The following is a 21,508-nucleotide window of genomic DNA, read 5'->3' on the forward strand; positions in this document are numbered from 1 at the left end:
GTGAACCCAATTGCCAACGCCATCCAGCCACAGCCAGAACCACAACCTCGTTGCATCAAGTATCACTATGAATCCCTGCGAAGGAATCGAGTCCCAACCTTTGATGGAAATCCCGATCCAGAAGTCAATCATAAGTGGCTTAAAAATGTTGAAACCCAACTTCATTTGTTGGAAATACCTGAAGAGCTCAAGGTAGAAGTGGTGATACCATTTCTTGAGGATAGAGCCCGAAAGTGGTGTGAAACAATATCATCATCACTGGCCGAGATTGAGCAGATCTCATGGAAAATCTTCCGAAGGGAATTTTTTAAACAATATTACCCAGCATAATTTCGTCTGTAAAAGTTGAGCGAGTTTGAAAGTTTCAAACAAACATCGGACATGACAGTGATGGGATACACATCAATATTCAATGATCTAGGAACCTATGTTCCAACCATCATGTCAGATGAGACCTTAAAAATGCACCGTTTCAAGAAAGGGCTGAACAACCGAATTCAATCTGCTTTGGCCGTATTCAGACCAAACAACTTTGCAGATTTGATGGGCGCAGCTATGAACGCAGAAACAGACATCAGGCACCGGGAAGAAGAAAACAAAAACAAGAGGCCCTTCATAAGTCAGTCTGCTCAAGGTGGTCCCAAGCTCAAAAGGCCAAATCAATCAAGTGGTACTTCAAAGGGAACCTTTAACAACGCTGTCAACAGGGAAGGAAAATGGTGTGCAACTTTTAGGCAGAATCACATCGGGGAATGTTATTGAAAGACGAGCGCTTGTTTCAAATGTGGAAAGGTGGGTTATCAGATTAAAGATTGTCCTGAGGACTAAGATAAAGGGACCAGACCCAGCAAACCAAATGAAAACAAGACTAACGCTCGAGTATATGATATAACCTAGGAAGAAGCTGATAACGCCAACGATGTGGTGGAAGGTACGGTTTTACTCAATAACATGCCTTCTTATGCCTTGTTTGATTGTGGTGCTACGCACACATTTGTGTCTAGAGGTTTTGCTAAAAAGCTGAAACTTGAGCATGAAACTCTTAGTGAACCGTTAAGAATTGCAACACCCGCTAGCAAAATTATTGATACCCAAAAGGTATATCGGAACTATAAAATTTGCATCGGTAAACAGAACTTCGAGGCAGAATTGATCCAATTCAAGATGATTGACTTCGAAATCTTTCTCGGAATGGACTGGTTAGCTAAACACCATGCCATGGTAGACTGCCAAAAGAAATGTAATGCCCAAATTTTGAATAAAAAAATAAAATTTTGGCAGTAGTTATGATGGTTTATGGCTTTACGTTATGGTATGAATGGTAATGAATGTTATAGAATAGAATAGATAATGGACGGGTAGAATCAAAGGTGGAATTTGAGCTAAATAGGCAATGGAAGTGCAGAAACGGTAAGAAAAATGTGGCAGTAGTTGTGGTTTTTAGCATAATGTTTTGTATATTGATCCATTTGATGTGAGGCTATTTTCATTAGAAAGATAAGACATAAGGCTATAACTTTCATGTTTTGAGTTTTGTTCAAATAATTAGGGAAGACGAGCCAAAAGCGCCCCAAAGTGTGTCATGCGTATCGTCGTTCCTACAATGACACATGTTGGGAGATTGAACATAACTTTTTACTCAGACCTCCAAATAAAATGAGGCCAATTGGAGATGCAAGCCAAGACATAGAGCTACAACTTTTGGTTTTACCACTTTTCCTAATTCTGAAGGGAATAGGCGTTTCGGAAGCAATCTTTGACGTAGCTGTGCGCAGAGCGCGCCCGAGCGGAAAAAGATGTCTGCCCGGGCGGGCCTTGTTCGAAAATTTTGGAATTATGGCCGAGAGTTCCGCGCCCGAGCGGAAAAAAAATGTCCGCCCGAGCGCCCAGCAAGTTAAGAAAACGTGTTTTGGTGTTTGGGAAGGCATAAAATCGAATGGGATCATATTTTTACTCATTTTCCTTCTCCTTCTCTTCTCTCTATCGGTTTAGAGCGAGGGTTCCTCATTTCTTCTTCAATCCAATTTCTTCCAAGACATTAATCTTTGATTGAAGCCTTAATATTTGCTTGGAGATTTGAAGTTCTTCTCCTCAAGAGTTAGAAGCAAGGTAAGAAAGCTTATTTCCTTGAGTTAGTAATTGAAGAGAAAACAATGTGTTGTTTGGTTTGAGTGTTGAGGTAAAGTAGTTAATATAATTATTTATGGTATTATTATTGTATGTATTGATATTTTGAAAAGAAATGGAATTGTAGAGGAGCTAACTCTTTAGCGCACGTCACGTGTTTGACAATATGATTCATTAATGTTTTTATGTCATATTACGGTTAAGAAATGATATGGATTCCTTCTTTACACAATTGTTGGGATTTGAGTTTTCATGAATATCAAAATTTCGGATCTTGATTCGAAGCATTATTGAATTAATTATGAATTTTGTACAGAAATTGCTCTGTTTTGATAAATGATCCGAGTTCTTGAGTTATAGTAGATTTCGAAGGTTCAAGACTTCTCACCTACATATTTCGATCTTCTTTTGGTAATATTTGAAAGGTATGTTACGGTCGGTAACATAAGAGGTAAAAGTATCATTTTTATTTTAATTTGAAAATTCTATGGCTCGATGAATTACTTGTGATTTGATGATGATTGTGGCCTTGAGATGAGTTTATTATAATATCGAAATGATGATATTGATTTGCATCATTACATTGCATATTGAGCCACTTGTTGATTCAGATTTGATATGGCGGAGGTCGCCTTGATTTATTGATTTGTTGGACGTATGGGGCTATAGTTGAGTTGGCATAGTGTATGCGGAGGTCGCTGCTATGGCCTGAACACTCTCTATATGCGCACCATAGTCCTGGGATTGTAGAACACAGCACCCCACCTCGAGCGGATGAGTCGGTGGATGTTGCTGGGGGATTCTCTTTCCTTGGGTACCCTATGACCAGATGATTCACTTGATCTTGAGATTTATTGATGGCCCACAACTTCTGATCATGCATTGCATTATATTGCATCTTTATGAATTTAATATGAAATATTTGTCACTTTAATTCTCATATGTTATTGATTGTATCATACTGGGTTTATACTCACCGGCATGTCCGGTACCTCTTGTTTTCATGTGCCTGACAGTAGGTGAGGCGAGGCTTGGGATGCCAGAGTCTAGTTCAAGGCGAGGAGATACGAGTTAGAGTGGGATTCTCGGGTCTGAGGAGCTATTTTATGATGTTGGGATTTCTTTATTTTGGCATGTTGAAAATTATTTTTCAAACATTTGAGACAATTAAATTATTTTGACGATGTTTATGTGGATTTGTGTACCACAAATTATGTATTTTACTCGATCATTTGGTTTGTTACAATTATAATTATTAGTATTAGATATCGGACCCGGGGCCCCACAAGAAAAATGTTAAACTTCAGGATCCGACTCAAAAGGAGATCATATACCATGGAAAGTCCAAGGAACGAAAGTCCCTACTATTTGCCTAACAAACCTGGAAGGCCATAAAATGTGGTGAGGAAACCTACCTGGAAATGATCAGCGAAGTCAGAGAAGAAACTACTCCAAATTTGGTAGAAATTCTAGTCGTCAAAGAATTTCCAGATGTTTTTCTCGAGGATTTACCGGGTGCGATACCCGATCGAGAAGTGGAATTTGAAATCAATTTGGTCCCTGTTGCAGCACCAATTTCGAAGACACCATACCGATTGGCTCCAGCGGAATTAAAATTGTTAAAGGAGCAACTTTAGGTGTTATTGGAAAAGAAACATCCGACCTAGTGCATCCCCGTGGGGAGCCCCAGTCCTGTTTGTAAAGAAAAAGACGGAAGCATGAGGCTATGAATTGATTATAAAGAGTTAAAACAAAATCACAATGAAGAATAAATACCCGCTCCCAAGAATAGATGATATTTTCTATCAGCTAAAAGGAGCCAAAGTTTTCTCAAAACTCGATCTAAGATCAGGTTACAATCAGCTGAAAGTCAAAGCAGAGGATATCCCTAAAACAGCTTTTAGGACAAGATATGGGCACTACGAATTCACGGTAATGCCTTTTTGTCTAAAAAATGTTCTTGCAGCATTCATGGACCTTGTGAACCGGGTATTCAAGCCATACCATGATAAGTTTGTGGTAGTTTTCATAGATGATATCCTTGTATACTCGCCAAGTGAGGAAGACCATCGATAACATCTGCGTCTTACCTTGCAGACACTGCGAGAAATGGAGCTCTATGCCAAATTCAAGGAATGTGAATTTTGGATACAATGTATTGCGTTCTTAGGCCATATAATCTCTGAAGCCGGAGTGTCAGTGGACCCTAAGAAAGTAGAGGCAATCATGGACTGGCCTCGACCAAAGACTGTAACCGAAATAAGAAGTTTTCTGGGTTTAACTGGCTACTATAAAAAATTTGTGGAAGGATTTTCTTCGATAGCCATTCCTATAACCAAAATTACTCAGAAGAATTCAAAATTCATTTGGAATGAAGCATGTGAGAAAAGTTTCGAAACCTTTAAAACAAAGCTTGCGTCTACACCAGTACTAGTTCTTCCCGAGGATGGCAAGAACTTTACAATATATAGTGACGCTTCAAAGGGAAGATTAGGGTATGTACTTATGCAGGAAGGTCAATTAATTGCCTATGCATCAAGGCAATTAAAACCTTATGAGCAAAATTACCCAACTCATGATCTTGAGTTAGCGGCAATCATATTTGCGCTAAAGTGACATTACCTTTTTGGGGTAAAATGCGAAGTATTTACTGATCACCAGAGCCTCAAATCCATATTAACCCAAAAAAAACTAAACATGAGGCAAAGAAGGTGGATTGAACTTCTGAAAGATTATGATTTATTAATCAATTACCATCCGGGTAAGGCGAATAAGGTAGCAGATGCTTTGAGCCGGATGAACATTGGGAAAGTAAGTTTATCTTCTCTATCGGGCAACAATGCCTTAGAGAATCAATCAAAATAAAACAAAGTCAGGATCCCTCTATCACAAAGATTAAGGAACAAATTGAAGAAGGAAAAAACCAAGAATTCCACACTGATGAAAATGGTGTCCTCTGGATGAAAGGACGGTTGTGTGTGCCAAACATCGATGGGATTCGGGAAGAAGTGATGAACAAAGATCATAAATCAAAATTTTCAGTCCATCCTGGAAGCACCAAGATGTACCGAGATCTGAAAAATAATTTCTGGTGGAATGGAATGAAGAAAGACGTAGCTGTCTTTGTTTCCAAGTGCTTAACCTGTCAACAAGTCAAGGCGGAACATCAACGGACTGGGGGACTCCTACAACCATTAGAAATACCAAAGTGGAAGTGGGATAACATCTCCACGGACTTCGTGGTAGGGCTACCAAAATCAAGACAGAGTCACGATGGGATTTGGGTAATCATTGACAGACTAACCAAATCTGCACATTTCTTACAAGTTCGAATGAATTACAACCTCGATAAATTAGAAAACTTGTACAAGGATAACATAATGAGATTACACGGTGTTCCGGCGAGTATATTGTCTGATAGAGATCTAAGATTCGTATCACGATTTTGGGAAAGTTTTGAAAAATCTATGGGTACCAAAGTCACTTTCAGCACGGCCTATCATCCACAGACTGAAGGCCAAACTGAAAGGACAATTCAAACCCTCGAGGACATGTTGAGAGCATGTGCTCTGGATTTTCATGGGAATTGGAACGAGCAGTTACCTCTGATAGAATTTGCTTATAATAACAGCTATCACAGCAGTATTGAAATGGCTCCGTAAGGAGCACTGTATGGTCGAAAGTGTAGATCACCTCTATACTGGGATGAAGTTGGAGAAAAGGCTGTCACTGGACCTGAGCTTGTTCAAGTAACCATTGAAAAGGTGGCCATAATCAGAGAAAGACTCAAGATAGCTCAAGATAGACAAAAGAGCTGGGCAGATTTAAAGAGAAGACCGTTGGAGTTTGAGATCGGTGAAAAGGCGTATGTTAAAGTCTCTCCTATGAAAGGAGTGGTTCAGTTCAACAAGACCAGAAAGCTAAATCCCAGATATGTAGGACCATTCGAGATACTGCAGAAAGTAGGAACCCTAGCCTACCGACTGGCTTTGCCACAAGATATGTCCATAATTCACAACATTTTTCACATATCACAACTAAGGAAATATGTCCCAGATCCAAGTCACATTCTCAAAGTTTCACTGCTGATGATCGAAGGACACTTGAACGAAGAGCTGAAATATGAAGAGGACTGTTAGGATCGATTAGGGGGCAATCGGTGAGCTACAATAGCTCGGTTCTTGAAATATTGAACACCGATGAATTAAATCGAGTTTGGTGTTCAAACCAAGCGGAAGACACTCGAAATAATCCTTTGTAGGAACCGATTAAACATTTTGTAAACTATTTAAAATATATGCAAATTGAATGAGTAAAAATATTTTAGTTGAAGTATTTTATCAAAAACTTGGTATCCAAAATTTTGGTATTTGAAGAACAAATAAAATGCTTCAACAATGCATCTGTAAAACTATGAAAATGATAATTAAATGCAATAACCAAATAGACACAAATTTGTTTATGGATGTTCGAAGATTAACAACTCCTACGTCACCCCTTCTTCCCCTTGGGAAGGATTCACTAGAAGACTTTGATTTATACAACACCTTGTATAAACCCATTTCAACTTAGGACTTATCTCTTTCCTAATTGAAACTTCTAGCACACTCTCGATTGTAGGCCGCAACCTCACAATCCGCATAATGTTTAACGTCTCTTATGCCAAGACTACAAACACAATGTTTAATATCTTTGTGCAAGTCTCACTCAACTAATCTTTGAAGTTCAACTCTCTTGTATCTGTGTGAGTGATTGTGTGTGAGGAGTTTATCATTTTTAGTGTACATCTCAAGTATCCTCACACAAGGGCTTGTGCTCTCAACTAGCTGATTTTTCTTGCTAACTGCCCATGCTTTGAATCCACTTCGAAAGCCCTTTTTTAATCTTCAAGATGTTGTATTTATAAGCCCCAACAATGATATATACGTTAGATACAAGAATACGACCGTTTGGAAAGTTTTTGTACTATTTCTAAAATTGCGACAGTCAAATTCGTCTTGCTGGGCATTTTCCCGACTGGTCAACTCGACGGTCGTTCAGTTCAACTGGTCAGCAGTTGGTTCAGTTCAGTTCAGTTGGTCAGCTGCTGGTTCGGTTCAGTTCAACTGGTCCAGTTGGTCTGGTTCAGTTCAACTGGTCTGGTTCAACTGGTGTTCAGCTGGTCTGGTTCAGTTCAACTGGTTCAGTTCGGTTCAGTTCAGTTTCAGCTGTTGTGCTGAAATCAGCTAGGCTGATTTCAGTTTGTGCAAAACCAGTAGCTTCATCGTCATTTATCAGCCTTTTAGGCTTCGATTCAGACTTTAACTTCTGATGATGATTTATAGATCATTGTCTTATCTTTTCAACGCATACTTAATCGTTTCATTTCGATAACTGAGCTGAGAGAAATGACCAAAATACCGCAGCTGCTCAAACCAAACTTATTGCTGTTTTCGTGTATTCAGTTCGGTAATTCAGCGATGAGTTAGAGCATGATAACATCCGAATTTGCCAAACTGACGTGAAATATGACTTGTTTCAAATTGAGTTTTCTGATCAGTCTAGTTGACGGATTGTCATTTGGATCATCCAGCTGGGAGATATAATCAAAAAATAAAAGCTTGCCAGAAATTCAGTTTGTGCAGAATTCAGTTTCAGCTTGCTTCTTGTGTTAAAAACTTTACACTTGAGTAAATATGTTAGAAACACAATAACAAGTTTTTTTAACATCAAAATCAAGATTGCGAACTTGAAAAGTTCCAACAGGGTCCATATTCGAATAGTGGATACCAAAGATCAAGTGCTGAAACAACGAACAATCCCATTTGCCAAAGTGTAATGGTCAAATCATACTGAACGGGAAGCAACTTGAGAACTAGAAAAAAGGATGCGCACTCTATACCCTCATCTCTTTAAAATATTGAGCTGATCTAAGTTTCGAGGACGAAATTTCCAATAACGAGGGTGGGATGTGAGAACCCGGAATTTCGGAATAAGATCATGTAAGAAATAAAACTCGAAACTAAGCTCAAAGCTATAAAACTCCAAAATAAACTTAAATTTTCAGCTAACATGGCTCGAGGAAGGATATCAAAAGCTCGAAGATTAGCTCAACGGGGAGCTATGCTATAAGAAACCGCATCAATTGAAGAGTCGTCATAGGAGAAGTAAAACCCCAGCTCAAGGACTCAATTTTTTTAGCTCAATGAAGCTCAACCATGCTTGTACTAAAAGGACCAAAAAAAGAGCTAAGGGAGTGGACAAATTTATTGTGCAAGAAATGTCACTTGGTAAACCAAGGTGACTCTTGAGATTGGATAGAATTTTTTACAAAAATAAATGTCTTTCTTGGGAATCAAGGTGGTCGACCATGGCAAGGTGAAAAGCCATTTTTTTCAATAAATACCACCTCAACCTCACAAAAATATACTTAAAAAAAATCCCACAAAAGCACCCCAAAATTCGGCCATGGAAAGGGAAGAAAAAGGAGGAAGCCTCATGTGCTCAGCAACTACGTCGAAGTGCTGCTGGACTGACGGCATAAATTGCTCAAGAAATGCATCGAAGTGCTGTACAATTTTCGGGATAAACTTTGTTAAAGAATCAAGCCAATTTTCGGACCACGTCTTCAAATTCAAGTAAGTGGGTTTTTATATGTATGTTTCTTGTATTTTAAACTTTACATATAAATAATATGACATGCTTGTATGTGTGTCCTTATTTTCGAAAATCAAGGTTTACATAATTTAAAATTTCGATCAATGATATGTTCTTTTTGGTTTGCTCTTTCTGGTTTTTGACATTCTTTGATTCCGCTGTATTCGTTCAAAATTCTGATAAGTTCTGTTCGATAAATCTGAATTATGTAATAAACTGTTACAAATCGATTTGAAATGGAACGATAATTGTAATTCTGTCTGGCCTCCATCAGTGGGTATAAAACTGTGTTCTGTCTGGCTCCCATCAGTGGGTATAAAATTGTGTTCTGGCCTCACCCCTTAGAGGACTAACATATTGGGGACAATTTGACCATAGAAATGAGATGAGTAACAGTGTTGTGTTTGGTCTGATTTGCTTCTTATTTGTTTCTGAATCGTCTGATAATCTTTGTCTCATATTTGATTCGATTCTGTTATGATAAGTCAAAAGTAATAAGTTTTGAAAGTTTGTTAAAGAAATGCTTTAAATATTAAGTTCTATATGTATCTTTGAAAGTCAATCAACCCCTGCTTGCTTAGTGTTTCCCAAAACACTCACCCCTTACAACTTTCAGATAAGAATGAAGAGCAACTGAATAAGGAGGAACAAGAGGCTTTCTGGGGATGGTGATCGATTAACAAGATCAAGAATCAAGATTTTTACCTTTTTTTTTTGTTTAATTTCCACAAACTCTAATGTAATTTTTATTTTGTATGCATTGTAAAGACAATATTTTATTATATGAAAAGACTGGTTTTTTGGGAATTTGCTACGAGGCTTAGCTTTTATTGTATGCAAATTCTATTAGAGGTAGATGCTCACTCCAATTTCCTTTGAAATCTATTGCACACGCCCTTAAAATATACTCTAAGGGTTGAATTGTTCTTTCCGTTTGGCCATCTGTTTGCGGGTGATAGGTCGTGCTAAGGGAGACTTTGGTTCCCATGGCTTCTTTGAAACTTTTCCAGAATCGGGACACAAATCTTGGATCCCTATCGGTTAGTATACTTGCTGGAACACCGTGTAATCTTACTATGTTGTCCATGTAGGTGGCTAGTTTATCTAGGTTGTAGTTCATTCGCACCGGTAAAAAGTGTGCCGATTTGGTTAGTCATTCGATGATAACCCAGATCCCATCATGGTGTTGTTTTGACTTTGGTAATCATACTACAAATCTATGGAAATGTGCTCCCACTTCTATGTTGGGATCTTTAACAGTTGTAGGATTCCACCAGGTCTTTGATGTTCAGCATTGACCTGTTGACAAATTTGGAATTTAGCGACAAAGTCAGCTACGTCCTTCTTCATTCCATTCCATCAGTAATATTTTTTCAAGTCTCAGTACATTTTTGTGCTTCTAGGATGAATTGAGAATTTTGACTTGTGTGCCTCAGACATTACTTCTCGTCGAATCTCATCGAGGTCTGATACACACAAACGTCCTTTCATCCACAGGACGCCTTTTCATCAGTTTGGAATTCTTGGCTTTTTCCTTCTTGAAGTTTTTCCTTAAGCTTTGTTATGAAAGGATCGGGATTTTGCTTCAGCTTGATGGTTTCTTGAAGGCATGGTTGAGCTGAAAGGGCCGATAAATTTACTCTTCCTATGTCTCTTACACTCAAGGCATCTGTTACCTTGTTAACTTTACCTGGATGGTAGTTGATTGTTAAGTCATAATCCTTCAAGAGTTCAATCCACTGTCTCTGCCTCATGTTTAATTCTTTTTGAGTGAATAAGTATTTGAGGCTCTGTTGATCGGTGCATATCTCGCATTTAGCACCATATAGATAGTATCTCCATATTTGTAGTGCAAATACGATGGCATCTAACTCAAGATCATGAGTTGGGTAATTTTGCTCATAAGGTTTTAATTGCTTTGATGCGTAGGCAATTACCTGACCTTCCTGCATAAGTATGCAACCTAATCCTCCCTTTGATGCTTCACTATTTATTATAAAGTTCTTGCCATCTTCGGGGAGTACTAGCACTGGTGAAGATGCAAGTTTTCTTTTAAGAATCTGAAAACCCTTCTGGCATACCTCGCTCCAAATGAATCTAGAGTTTTTCTTTGTGAGTTTAGTGATGGGTATGGCTATTGAAAAAAATACTTCAACAAATTTACTATAATAACCATCTAAACCCAAAATGCTTCGAATTTCTGTCACTATTTTTGGTCGAGGCCAGTCCACAATTTTCTATACTTTCACAACTTCTTCGATGGTTGAATCAGTTTAGTGATAAACTGAGTTCACGAATCTTGTTGTCAATGTCAATCATTTAACTTAATAAAAGTGCAGAAATAATTTAAGGATTGATAAAATATAACTGATAGGAAAGAATACAAGATTTTGTGGATGTTTAGATATTTAAAATACTCCTACTTCACACCTTCTATCTCGAAGATAGGATATTCACTAAAAGATTTTGATCTATACAATGAATTGTACAAACACACTTCGGTTTGGACTTAACACTGCCAAGAGTGAAACTCTTATTATCAATACAATGTATCAGTACTCAACTGATATGTAATTTCTTAGCACAACCAATCTCTACAAGATCGAATAATACAACTATAAGTGTTTTGTGCTTTTAGCACAATGTATAGCCTGAAAGCTATTGATGTGTATAATAAGCGTGAGCTTTTTGAAAATAAGCTTGAAAGAATATGTGAAAAATTTTGCTAAACTTGCAATGAGGTTTCAATAGAATGATAACTCGGTAACCTCTCTTCAGCTGATCTTCTCGGCTATTTATAGGCTTTGCTTCCAACGGTAAAAATGAATGCATTTCAATCTTTATATCCTTTGTAAAGCCATGTCAATATTTATCTAACAGTCGTACACTGTACTTTTTTTGAGATACGACGTTCTTGTTGTTCTTGTACAAACTGTCGGTTGTTGGCTACGTCCTTTAACTGATGACGTGTAAAGCTGATAAGTCAGTTTACTCTTTTTAGCCAATAGGATGAACTGATCGTCCAGTTGACTGCACAAATTCAGTTAGCTTATATCTGAAATGACCTCGAATTTTTTTTTTTTGTAATTATAAATCATAAACTCGAAAATTCTAAAATAAATAACTTAGCTTTTCTAACAATCTTAGTAAACTAACATATGAAATCTCAAGTGCATAAAATAAATCTTAAATCATCGACTAACCAAAACTCCTAAATCGACCTTATCAAAGATCAACTAACAATAAAACAAAGCAGAAAAATATCTCTAATAAAATCATTAACATAATCTTTAAATCCTTAATCTAATAAGCTAGTGCGGAAACATAAAGGCCCTTAGGTATGTACTTCTGCACTCGATCCACTCAATCGTCAGTGCTTTCCATAAATCAACAAATCCTGCATCATACAAACCTAGTGAGTCTAATGACTCAGCAAGTTCTAAATATGGATAGCGAGTAATACATATATAATCACATGCATTAAAAATCAAACTTTTATTTAAAATAGCTTTTGAACATAAATAAACAATTTAAAATCATTTAAGCATAATTAAATCATAAATCGTAAAATCATTTTAAAATAACTTAAAACATAAATAAACCCTTTAAAAATCATTTTAAATATAGCTTTTGAGCATCAATAAATCATATATCGTAAAATCATTAAAATCGTAAAACTTTCAATCATATATCATTTTGGGTGAAGTTTGATCTTTTAAAGTGTTAGCTTTTATCCTCCGGTCGACTGATGAGTCTTCAGCTCCACATGGCCCATGGGGGTGGGCACTAGGCTCCACCGTTGAAATACGATCTTCGGGATCCCTCTGGGACCTTTTCTCATACACGGCGTCCTTCTGGGGCCTCGGTCCGTAAACGGGGTCCCTTTAGGGCCTTGGCCCGTATATGAGCTCCCTCTGGGGCCTTGGCCCTCACGTCATCCTCAAAAAATCGTAAGTTCACCATTCTCTCAACAAACGGAACCCCACGTATCATATATCATATGTCACAATCAATTCATATCCCTCAAAATATTTTCTTTTGAAAATCATAAAATATCATAGCTTCCAAAAATTGCATTTTAAACAGTAGAAATTGCACAACTTTACCATAATTCATAAAACAAAATATTATCATCAAAATCATCATTTCAAATCATAAAATATCATTTAACATGCATTAAGATCCTTCGGGACGCTGCAAGCTTTGAAGTATTTTCCAAGTGTAAAATTATCGTTTTGCCCTTAGACATAAAAATTCTCGATTTTATCTTTTTATTACTTATAATGACATGGGCTTATCCCAAATAATTATTTAAGCTTAAATATAATTTTTCATAATTTTATTCCTTAAAACTAGGCATTTCAATTAATTCTTTAATTAACGTTTCGTGATGCGGTTAAATCCCGAATAAATTCAAAACTCATTATTTTCCTCCCAATTTTAAACATAACATTTTTATTATTTATTCTACCCTTGTGAGCCATGACCCACACACGTGGACCCATGGTTCAAATTTTAGTCCTTATATTTTTGTTTTTGAACCGTTAATAGGACATACCGAGCCATCTCATTATTTAGTCGAGCCACGCCCAAGCCACCTCGAGCCACACCCTAGCCAACCTACCTAAGAACCCTACTGACAAGCCACAAGCCCCTAAACCTTCCCTTGGCCCGCGTTAAAGCCTACTGCCCTTGACCCCTTTGGTGCGTGCGTGAGTTTTAGGTGCATTAGGACTCCTAGTTGCCTTAGGACTCTACCAGCCCTTAACCACTTTACCATTCACGAGCCTCACTGACCCTGGATTACGCCCAGCCTCTTCCCAGACCATCCCAAGCCCTTGGACCACCCCTAACCCATGCAACTCTCCCTATGCGGACAACCAATGCTGCTACAAACTCACGTTCAAAGACTCGTAATGACACTAGGACTCTTCTAGCCGAGCCACCACCGAGCCCTCTTGACCCTAACCATCCCTAGACCACGCCCAGACCCAACCAAGCTCAGCCCAGCCCAGACCATAGAACCCAAGCACGAAGTGCCTGAATTAAGAATAACAATCTGCACGCCCTTGAGTTCTCTCGCGCTTTCTCGAGCCAGCAGCCAGCCCACCAGCTCCACCCCCTAGCCTAGCCCTTGTCCAACTTCCTTAGACCCTATAGGACCTACCTAGCTCTCCCAAGCCCCAGCAGCGCACCACCTTGGCTGCTGCTGTACACACGCACACGGGGGGGATAGTCCAACTTCATGTGGACTCTTCCCCAGCCCATAACTAGAGACCTATCCCTCTTATGACTCTTTCTATGACCTTAAAACGACCATTAGGACCCAACCTCCAAACCTGGTTGAGCCCCAAGTGCCCATGCATCATAGCCAAGTCTCTTGAATTTTGCACAAACCAACAACTCACGGTTCCTTCACTGATAGATTCCTACGGTTTCCAGCATATTATATCCTTCAATTTTATCATGTTTCAACCAATATTCATTCATAAAACATCCTATTTTGGCAGCGTACTCGTTGGATTCAAAAATGTTTTTAAAACAAGCGAAAAATCATTGAAACTTTGAAAATATGTAACGTACCGTAAAATAATCGAACACCAATATTTTTCATGCATAATCAATTAACACACACATATCATAGTTTGTATGAAGTTTAAAAAGGGTTTAGGAAACAAGCCTTTGTGTTTGTAATGCTCGAATAGACGATCGTTAGCAAGGGTGCGACGTTGTACGACCGGACGACGAAGAACACAAGCCTTTTTCCTTCCCCAAAATCTCGAAAATATTAGGTGTGTGCAAGGTGTATTTCGGCTGCTAGGTTTATGAAATTGTGGTGTTTTGAAAGCCTTGGTAACTTATTTATAAATAAATTAACATGCTAATTGTAACGTACCGTACTTTTACTACTTAAAATTTGCGGAAAAATTTAAAATTTTCTTAAATAAAAAGTGAACATTCAAAATTCGATCAAAGAAGTAAAACTGTACGTCTCTCAAGTTGTTGCAACAAAAGATTTGAAATTTAAAGTTTGACATAAGAAATCAATGTTTTCATAAAACTTAAAACATGGCGGTCCTCGGGTTTAGCCTCTCGCTCAGTCCAAGCCTGCTCATTGGTCCCCAACTCCAGCCTCCTCATAAACTTCTTCGCCTGCATCGATCAAGTCTAGTGAGTCTAAAGACTCAACACGTATAACTGGAAGTAACGAATAATACGTAATAAAACAACATGCAACTTCAAAATAGAGCTTACATACTTGAAACTTGAACTTGCATATCAAAAGCATGAACATATGTACATACATACATAGACGTGCCATCAACATAAAACTTATCTTAAACATGCTTGCATACTTGAACATACATAACTTCATCATTTTCGCGTAGAGGCATGTTTCAAAGCAAGTGACCCATACATAATAAATGCCTGATCAGACAAACCACAGTACTGGGCTGACAGGGACATATCCACTGCCACATACATGAAATCCCCGTTCATGCTTTAACGGGTGGATTGGTCCCCGTTCATGCTTTAACGCTTTCCAATCCTGATCTAAACCCTCTCATAATTTAACGGGGTGGGTTGGTCCCCGTTCATAATTTAACGCTTTCCAACCCCATACATAATTTGGTCACAAGACAATTAGCATAGCTCAAAAACTTGAAAATATTTTCTTTGCACGTCGAACATACTTACTTGTCGTTGAGGGATTCGTTGGAGCTCGCTTTGGGGCCGCTGCTGCACAGACTAACATGATTTTAAGATACTTAACTTGCATAATTTAGACTTAGGTACTCAAGCTCACCATCAAAGTGACTAAGTAGCTTATGACATTCTAGATCACTCGGGACTTGACCTCGTTTAATCGTACTAACCATGGCATCAAACCTCGAGACACACTCTAAGATGACGTGTGAACATTTCCCAACAATAAAAGACATAAACTCACTGTTTGAACTTGAACATGAGTGGAAACTAAAAATTCTCACAGATGGGGTGGCGCTCGGGCTGTAATATGTTACCGCTCGAGCGCCAGGTCTTCTGGAGACCTGCACTCGAACAAAAAGAGTGGCGCTCGGGCGGTAAAACATTACCGCTCGGGCGCCGAGCTTACAAAAATGAAATTCTCAACAGTGAAGGTGGCGCTCGGGCGGTAAGAAATTACCGCTCGGGCGCCGAGTGTACTGGACTCCGCGACTTGCATCTTAATACTCCTAACTAAAATAATACAATTCTTTAACAAATCCATCGAGACTCATCCTAGGACACTATGACACTGACTCGACTCCATAAAACCGTCCCAAACGTTCCCAAAGAAACAACGCACCTCACGCAATACAATAAAACTCATAACCTCGAATTTTGACACCGAAATAGTTTTTACGACTACTCGTTCTCCCAAGTGCCTAACGACACGAAACGAATCGTCAATAACCATCCCAACATCATTAACAATATACCTATACGTAGCAGCAATCACCCGTCGATCCCCAACGAAGCCTGCAACAATAAAACTTCAAGAATTCATCAATAACATATTTTTCGGAAAAATGCAGTTTGAGCAGTCCCACTAAAACTGTCATAACTCACTCAATTTTCATCCAAAATTTTTGAATTTTATATGAAATCGAAGATATCAAAAAGTTATACGATTTTTGTTTTAAAGGTTTTCTCAGAATCACCACCAAAAAATCACAGTAATTAAAATGAAAGAAAAAACATAAATTTGTGATCCAAAATCGTTTCAAAATTGATCTAAACATGATTGCTCAAACTTCTACTCACCACACCTGAATTTTTACGCATAAATATCAACACAACGCATAATATGACAAGATCGATACAAGAATGAAAGAATATATGTGCCTTTTGATGATTAAAATACCGAAACAACGATACCGACGCGGGAACGATGCGAGGCTTGATGCGGGACGATGGTGGCTCGATTTTCTTTGAAGAAAATCAACGAAATATGCTGGGAAATATAGGGGAGGGGCGGCTGCTGCTCTTGGGAAGGAGTACTCTAGGTTGTCTTTCTTTTAAAAAAAAAGAAATCTGAAAATAAGATGTGTAGAGTGTGTTGTGTGTTTTAGTGTGTGTAAAAACGTGTGAGTGTGTGTGAGTGTGTGTAACGTGTGTGTGGGTATTTAATTAGGAGAGATTTTAGCTAAAACAATTAATTAAAATGCTAATAAAAAGTTCAACCCACATAAATTTTAAACAAACTCCTAAATCAAAATAACACACCCAAAAATGCTAATTTGAAAGCTTTAAACTCTTAAATCACTGAATACATAAATAAGGCTTTAAAAAATTCTAAACTGAATAAATTAGTTAATATATCTTATTCTTAACTTAAAAATAAAATACTCCATTAAAATTGCCCAAAATCGTTACCGGGTCTTTTCCTCAATCCCGCCTCGAATAATCGCCTGAAACATGAAACTTGAAAAACATTTTAACGTACATCATATAACATAAGTAATTTAAAATAATGCATTTAAATAAATCATGCATTGTAAAAAATCAATTGATCAAATGATTTAACAATTAAATAAATGAATGTGTTATACGTGTACAGAATTTGGGCACTACAGTTCCTCCCCCATTTATAAAAATTTCGTCCTCGAAATTAAATCTTACCGAACAACCCCGGGTAGCGAATCCTCATGTCCACTTCGGACTCCCAAGTGGCTTCCTCCACTGATTGGTTAAGCCACCGGACTTTGATCAGTTTAGTCGTCTTGTTCCGAAGTTTACGCTCTTGTCTGTCTAGGATTTGTATAGGTCTCTCTTCGTAAGGCAGGTCTGGAGCCAACTGCAACGGCTCATAACTCAGAACATGCGAAGGATTAGCTAGGTACTTCCTCAGCATCGAGACGTGGAACATTTCCTAATGCCCATATCTGGTTCTGAAGGCTGTCTTGTGAACATCTGCATCTTTCACCTTCAGCTGATGATACCCCGATCGAAGATCTATCTTAGAAACGACGCACCTCACGCAATACAATAAAACTCATAACCTCGAATTTTGACACCGAAATAGTTTTTACGACTACTCGTTCTCCCAGGTGCCTAACGACACGAAATTAAACATCAATAACCATCTCAACATAATTAACAATATACCTATACGTAGCAGCGATCACCCGTCGATCCCCAACGAAGCCTGCAACAATAAAACTTCAAGAATTCATCAATAACATATTTTTCGGAAAAACGCAGTTTAAGCAGTCCCACTAAAATGGTCATGACTCACTCAATTTTCATCCAAAATTTTTGAATTTTATATCAAATCGAAGGTATCAAAAAGTTCTAAAATTTTTTTGTTAGAATTTTTCTCAGAATCACGATCGAAAAATCACAGTAATTAAAATGACAAAAAAACATAAATTTGTGATCCAAAATCGTTTCAAAATTGATCTAAACATGATTGCTCAAACTTCTACTCATCACACCTAAATTTTTACTCATAAATATCAACACAACGCATAATATGACGAGATTGATACAAGAATGAAAGAATATACGTGCCTTTTGATGATTAAAATACCGAAACAACGATACCGACGCGGGAACGATGCGAGGCTTAATCCGAGACGATGGTGGCTCGATTTTCTTTGAAGAAAATGAACGAAATTTGCTGGGAAATATAGAGGAGGGGCGGCTGCTGCTCTTGGGAAGGAGAACTCTAGGTTTTCTTTCTTTTAAAAAAAAAAGAATCTGAAATTAAGATGTGTAGAGTGTGTTGTGTGTTGTAGTGTGTGTAAAAATGTGTAAGTGTGTGTGAGTGTTTGTAACTTGTGTGTGGGTTTTTAATTAGGAGAGATTTTAGCTAAAACAACTAATTAAAATGCTAATAAAAAGTTCAACCCACATAGATTTTAAAAAAACTCCTAAATCAAAACAACACACCCAAAAATGCTAATTTTAAAAGCTTTAAACTCTTAAATCACTAAATACATAAATAAGACTTTTAAAAAAATGCTAAACTGAATAAATTAGTTAAAATGCCCCATCCTTAACTTAAAAATAAAATACTCCATTAAAATTGCCCAAAATCGTCACCGGGTCTTTTCCTCAATCCCGCCTCGAATAATCGCCTGAAACACTAAACTTGAAAAATATTTTAACGTGCATCATATAATATAAGTAGTTTAAAATAATGCATTTAAATAAATCATGCATGGTAAAAAATCAATTAATCAAATGATTTAACAATTAAATAAATGAATGTGTTATACGTGTACAGAATTTGGGCACTACACTAATGGTCATTGGTTTTGGGATTGCAAGTTTAAGTGTAATTGCGCCTACTTAAATTAATTAAATTGGGTCCAATAACACTTATTTAATTAAATACTAAAAGTTTCCCAAAAAATAATATTTTTGATCTTTTAAAACTCCTTGTTTGTTCAAAACCGACTACCTGGGAAAAATCGAGCTCGACTCGTAAAATAATTCGAACTCCAACATTTTTAGAAAAATTAAATCATTTTAAAATCATATTAGGAAGCCTTGCCATTATTTAATGAAAAATACATATTTTTGTCTTCGTCGTCCCTGGTCTCCTTTCCCCTGCCTATTATCAAATATTCGGCTAAAATACTCAAATTTCATGTAATCATGTCATATTATTATTTAATTATGCAATCATACACCTAATCATATAATAAATATCATGCTAGCATTTAAAATCAATTAAATAAAACAATTAAGTAATTAAAACAATTTGCATGCATGTGGTTTATGTAGGTTGGTTTTTCAGACATTACAATATCAGTTCAGTTGCCTTTGATTATGTACGCATTAATCTTCAGTTCGGGCAACTATCAGTTACGAAACATCAGTTCAGTTACTTTCAGTTTTCTTGATCAATTGTTCAATTTTTTCACGCTCAAATTATCAAACTCCGAAATTAAGTTTCCAACAATTCCTTCCTTTTAGGTGTTTGAAAAAAATTAGAATTTATGAACTAATCAAACTGAACTCTTGTAGACAAAACAATCTTTTATTGATGACTCTTTCAATGTACAGATTCGTAAAAGAATAAAAGAATTTATGAATAAAAGAATCTTCTAACTGATTGAAAATCTGCCAGAGCTCTCAACTAAATATTAAGACCGTCTTCTAACTGATCTGGACTTCTTCATTTCTTTGCTCTTTTATCAGCTCGTCCTAGATCAGTTGGTTGACTTGGCCTCTTCTTTGAAAGCTTCTGGTGTTCTTCTTCCTCTTCCCCCTTTTTTGTCAAACCCATCAACCTTGGCGAATAATGCATGGACTTCAGAGGTGACATTAGATATTGCATTCATTATTTGTTCTTGCATCAGATCCATTCTCTTTGTCACTACTGTCTGCAAAAATTCAATGCGATTTTTTAACATGTCTTGAGTCTGGAAATGTGCTTGAACTGTCACTCGGTCTTTCCTTAATTGATCTAGTTGGAGAAATAGTGAAGTGACATCCTTTGTAACCTGGTGTATGTTCTTCATAGTATTTTACTTTATAGAATCAATATTTAATGTGTGCAACAATTGGGTTGACTTCACATCAGAAATAGTTGACATCAGATGGTGGAGGTTGGGCTCAATGTCTTCTATCATAGTATCAGTAGCCGTTGGTATCTGATGAGAATGGGCTTCAGATGATTCTGGTACTTGCTCCTTGTTTGCTTCATTGAAAATTACCAGGGCCCTATCTGATGATTCAGTCACTGCCGTAACCATTTTTGGAACGATTTCTTCAACTACCTCCTGTTGAGGTTCTTGAGGTGGAGTTGAAGATTGATCAGCAGTTGAGCTGGTAGGCTCTTCAGTTGGTTTTTCTACTGACACTTCATTTGGCTTTTCAGTTGTCACTCCTTTAGTTGGTTCAGAGTGCAACAGAGCCGTGTCAACTTCAATTTGAACCACTTGTTCAGTCGTGGCAGGCGACTGAAGTGGTTTCTCGACTTTGGTATCACAACTTCTGAGGCTGGTTGTGCAGTTTTGCTCGGTTCTTCAATTGATTCTTCTGTTAAAACATTCAGCTGGATGTCAGTGACAATTGATTGTATGACTTCATCAACATTTCCAGTGACAACTCAGCATCTGTATAAAGTTGAAGAGCTACTGGAGGAGATGGAGGGACAGAAGAGGATGGTTGAGCATCTTTGGAAGAAGGATTAGTTGCTTGGTAAGATTTTTCAGCAATTGCTTCCTTGGGTGACTCTGGCCGATGAGTTGATGGTTCAGCCTGCTCTTCTGAGGATGGGCTCTAGGAAATTGATGGAATAATCAATTGTTGACACATTTCCTAGTCTTTGATCTTTATCTGTAATGTTAGAAGATCCGAGTCCAAATGGTCATAAACTGCTTTATCATTGAAGGCAGTTGGACTGTTAGGATCAAAGTTTGTGCGTAGCTGAGCTATTAATTGAGCTAGCTTCTTGGCACACATCTGATAAAGAAAATACGTCTTCCTTTCCAGCACCTGACAATCATAGCAGCTTTAACTACCTTGAGGATTATTGTTTCGAAAGCGATGAATTTATCCAAAACTTTTGCCTTCTGCAATCTATTGGCAAACACTTCAGTCCTAAATTTGACCCATTCATTGTAATCTTTTAACTTCGATTCAGAAAACTCATTTACCTCTTCCCATATTAAGTCAATATGAGCCTGAGTCACGTTGGTTGGTCGGGGCTCTTCAATCATTTTGCCATTTCCTTTCAGGTCAGTGAGGGCATGAGGAAGGCTCA

Source organism: Primulina huaijiensis, chromosome 5 (assembly GCF_012295235.1).
Source record: "Primulina huaijiensis isolate GDHJ02 chromosome 5, ASM1229523v2, whole genome shotgun sequence".
Taxonomy (NCBI): Eukaryota; Viridiplantae; Streptophyta; class Magnoliopsida; order Lamiales; family Gesneriaceae; genus Primulina; species Primulina huaijiensis.